Source organism: Mustela putorius, unplaced genomic scaffold (assembly GCF_011764305.1).
Source record: "Mustela putorius furo isolate JIRA1106 unplaced genomic scaffold, ASM1176430v1.1 tig00000281_pilon_pilon_pilon, whole genome shotgun sequence".
Classification (NCBI taxonomy): domain Eukaryota; kingdom Metazoa; phylum Chordata; class Mammalia; order Carnivora; family Mustelidae; genus Mustela; species Mustela putorius.
In genome coordinates this window covers 22859441-22863721 of record NW_025421343.1, presented here as the reverse complement: position 1 = coordinate 22863721, position 4281 = coordinate 22859441, and the positions used below count along the sequence as shown (strand labels likewise).

The window sequence follows — 4281 nt, the reverse complement described above, 5'->3', positions numbered from 1 at the left end:
ATTTCACTCCTGTGCCTTAGAGGTGGTTCTAATTCTCAGGTCCTTGTGCTCTGGCTCCTGAGACCTATAGCCATTCATCAGTCGTGTTTGAACTATGGATGTTATCCACTGTTCTTGACTGTGACTGTGTCTGCAATAATGAAGAATTAGGTCAGCAAGGACTAATCCTCAGAACTCAGTCTCGGACCCAGTTGTAAATATCACTTCTGCTACTACAAGCAATGTGATCCTGGGTAAGTTACTTAATTTCTCTGAGTCTCAGTTTTCTCATCTATAGAATGAAGTCAATAATACTTACCTCATATAACCCATGTGACAACTGAATGAGAGCATATGTAAAGAGTGTCGCCCATGGGTAGCACAGAACCATTACTCGACAAGTGGCCCACGAATGCAGTTGGTCTGGAGAATGCACTGTTGGTCTGGCATGGGAGGGGCTCAATACCCCACTGACAGCCATTATCTGTTGACCAGGAAGATCAAGAAAGGAACCACTTGTTTGTTAAAATTCTCCCACCTCTCCTCGATTTAGTCCTTCACTCTCTCTTGGTTGTCTGCCTGCTGCTGCCACCAAAATGTCAGAGCTCTTTGAGGACACAGATTATGCCCCAGTGGGCAGCAGAGTCTACGTTTTTAGACAGTTAATATTTGTGCATGGATGCATGGATATTTTTTTCAACTGACCAGCTGAATATGATTTCTGCCGCTTATGGGTGTCAGTATACAGGAAGTGTAGAGTCTCAGACGGGAGAGACATGGGTTTAATATTTACTGATTCCTGATTCCTGCCACCGATCACTTTTAAAGGCATTAAATCCAAAATCTTTAGATCTTGCTGCTTTGCAGGACCAGATTAGATTGCATACAGGAATTTTGCATAGCAAAAAAAGATACATCCCACTGATTTGCATCTCAATTTCTATTCCCTTCAAAAGGCTCTCAAAAGCCACATAGTCCCCCAGCAATAATCATGAGCAAGGCAAAGAAATGAAGAACTTTGGCTGGGAAGACATTAAATTAGTCTCTGTAATGTAGTAAAAGACATATCCAGGGGTATATTCTTTCCCTGGACTTCCTTCTGGCCCCTGCCACAGACTCTGAGCAGAGCAAGCACACATGGAGAAGGTTCCTCTAGGATAATGAGAGAAAATACATTAAAATCTTGTTACAAATCGCTGTTTGGCACTTTGGATTTGTTGTACTGTAGATCAGATCGTGTTCCCATGCACAGCAGTGTGTAAAAAGCTTCACTTCTGATAACAACAAAACCTACAATACAGAGTTTCTAAGCCACAGAGTCCCTTAGCAATAAAAAGCTGCAAGACCCAATAACCCAACAGTTCTCTTTCTCCTCTTTCATTGGCATTCCAGGGAAAGCTACTGTGCTTCTCCCTTCCGGTCTCCTAGGAATCATGGTGATAATGAGCGCTCAGGGAAGGGAGGGGGAGGAGGGATGAGGGGTGGATGAAAATGAGCCGGTTATTATAGCCCAGGGTGGTTATATTCAAAAGAGGAGTTTGGTCTGGTTGGAAAGGAAGCAAAAGGCTCAGCCTGCCTTGTAAAGACTCGGGGGGACTCAGAATTCCAGATGGAGAATCCAGAGTGGGGCTTGGTTTGTTTATATTTAACAGAGCAGTAAACCAGGGCATGGTTTCTCTCTGCCGTGTGTAGTCACTGCTTGGGGAGGAAACACTCCCATGCAAAAATGGGACTTCCTCTCTTATCAGGAAGGGGATCTGCCTTCAGTAAAGCCCCAACAAGGTTTTGCTTGCCAAGTGAGAAGGACTGGGTGGCTGCCCGTCCCATTTGCGGATGTCATTTCCTCTGGGGAGCCCTGCCCAGCCGAGCCCATTCAGCTTGGTGGCCCAGGGCACCCTAGGAAGCTCCTAACCTCCACTCACCAGAGCACGAAGCACCCACACGGTCCAGAGTTTCCCTTCAGATATTCTGCCCGTAGTCTTCACAACTAAGCTTGTTTCCCACAGGTGTTCTCAGAAGGGAAGAGGGGAGGGTGGGAGAGGACAGCCATGGGAAACACCCCTAGAGTAGTAAGTGATCCCATTACCAAGTTCCTCACTCCCTTCAGGCCCCCATCTTAGTGAAGCCTTCCTGGACACACTAATTAAATATACAATTTGTATTTATATATCCCCCCAGCAGCCCCTAGCTCCTGTCCCTGCTTTATTTTTCTCTGTCGAACTTAATACCTTTTGACATTATTTTTTATCTATGTGTTTAGTGTCTCTCCCACTAGGTTGTAAACTCCAAGAAGGCAGGATTTTTGTCTCCCTTGTTCACTGGATTCCCAGTACCTAGAGTAGTGGGTGGCAATAGCAGGCACGTATCTGTTTGAATCAAGGCCTACCCAAGTGCTTTGCATGAATTACAGCCCCCAAGCTAACGCTACCAGGGAACGTTGGTTTCTAAGGGAACATAAGTATCCTCTCCACAGATAGGTAGGGTCACTCTGCCTTCTCTGCTCTCCCAGAGAGTGTTTTAACCAACACTGTGTTAGTGGGAAGAGTCACTCTGCCTGATTCAAAGTCTCAGAATAAGTGGTGTTTCCTTCTGTTTCTTAAATCCACACTGGTTAAAAAAAAAAAAAAAAAAAAGCCAGACCCTGCTCTCCTCCTCTTTCTCCCAGTTAGACTTGCTTCCATCAAGGAGTCAGTCTTGGCCCAAGGTTTGATCTCCCTGGAAAATGGCTGGCACTCCACTTTCTTATTTTCACTGGGAGATGAGGCTCTAGAAGTTGCAGTTCTTAGTTAAACAATAGAAATCCAAACTGCCTAATTTAAGTAGAAAAAATACTTATCGAAGAATGTTAGGCAGTTCACAGACTTTCTGGAATGGTTAGAGAAATAAGCCTAGAAGCAGCTAGAACATCACCCGAAATCACACCACGAAATCGGTCCCAGAGAGACCCCCATTTTTGCCACTCCTGCATTCAGACACTCAGTTCACCCCCACCCCAATCAACATGCCCAGCACTGGGCACTGACGCTGCCCTGGGAGCTCATCCACACTACCTGAGAAAGTGGACGGGCTGCTGCAGCTCTCGCTTAAATGGGTTCACACAGCACTTACTCCTTACTCGATTAACTTCAGGGTCGGCAGGGAGGGTGTCGTACTGGCTACAACCGGCTTCAAAGCCGGCTCCTTGACAGCGAGACAGCCTGGGAAAGCAAGTAGCCGATCATCGCCTGGGGGATGGTGCGGTCACATTCCTCCAATGATGAAGTGATCAAAAAAGTAAGACAAATGTCTACTTCGTTGATCTACTCAGTTCTCCTGGCCAAATGCCCTCTCACTGCAACATTAGTTTCTAAGAGTAAAATCTTACAGTCCCCTTTTCACATGAGAGGATGGGCTTAGGTTCAGAGACTCGGCAAGGTCACGCGCCTCAATAAACGTCGGATTAAATATTCACACTCCCAGACCACAGTGACTCGGGGGCCTTCATGCCTTCGTCCATCGGTTGTCTTTGCTTTCCTATTCGTTATTAGCTATGTCCTAGTGTATATTTCCTTTTGGTCCCGTCTCCCCTGTTCCATGATACATTCCTATTATTCTTCTCCCCTCGACTCACTGACCAGGAGGGACGCCAGAGATCCGTGGCGGAGGCTGGTGGTTACCGATCCATCCGCCATTCACCTGTTTGCCCTGTCAACAGAACGTGCTCTTTGTCCTAGAGACAATGGGCTGGGCCTCCGGAGCGAATGGTGATTGGGCCAACGGTAAACATGTGACCCAGTTCTGGCCAATGAGATGTAAGGAGTAATCTGCCGCGGAGCTTCCGGGGCTCCCGGATGACAGAGAGGCGTGGGAGGGAATCACGGCGTTGTGCTCCCTTTCTTCCGGCTTGAAACTGGTCCTGGGAGGGCACTACCGCCGCCACACTAACTGCCCCGCTAGGAATGGGGCAATAAAGCCTCTCCAACTCGGCACAGTGTGTGTGCACGTTCCTTAGTACTCCGCGCCCACCTGTACGTCTGGTTCTCAGTTGACCTGGTCCTTCTCCCCACCTATCCACGAGTTCCAGCAGCAATTCATCTCGGCCTTCACCTCTCCAGCCTCCTGTGTGCTTCTTCTTGGGTCTTCCGTCACCTCTGATTCCCTGACCACCTTAGCACTCCCTGCCATGAGGTTCCCACCCTGCTCTTACCTGCCCGGTTCCACTTCTCTGGTGCCTGGCCTCATACTCCACCCTTAGCTCTACCAAGTCCTCTTCTCCAGGAAACTTGACTTCAAAGTGAGCAAGTTTCCCTCACACCTAGAAGT

At 47.8% G+C, this 4281-nt stretch overlaps 1 long non-coding RNA gene across 1 annotated transcript; it reads right to left on the bottom strand.

The window, feature by feature from the left end:
* Nucleotides 1–215: 215 nt before the first annotated feature.
* Nucleotides 216–3706, bottom strand: LOC106007118. Its single transcript, XR_001181675.2, has 3 exons — nt 3594–3706; nt 3030–3176; nt 216–1131 (listed from the first exon to the last, which is right to left on the bottom strand). It is a non-coding gene; the product is annotated as an uncharacterized LOC106007118 (long non-coding RNA).
* Between the last annotated feature and the right edge of the window lie 575 nt (nt 3707–4281).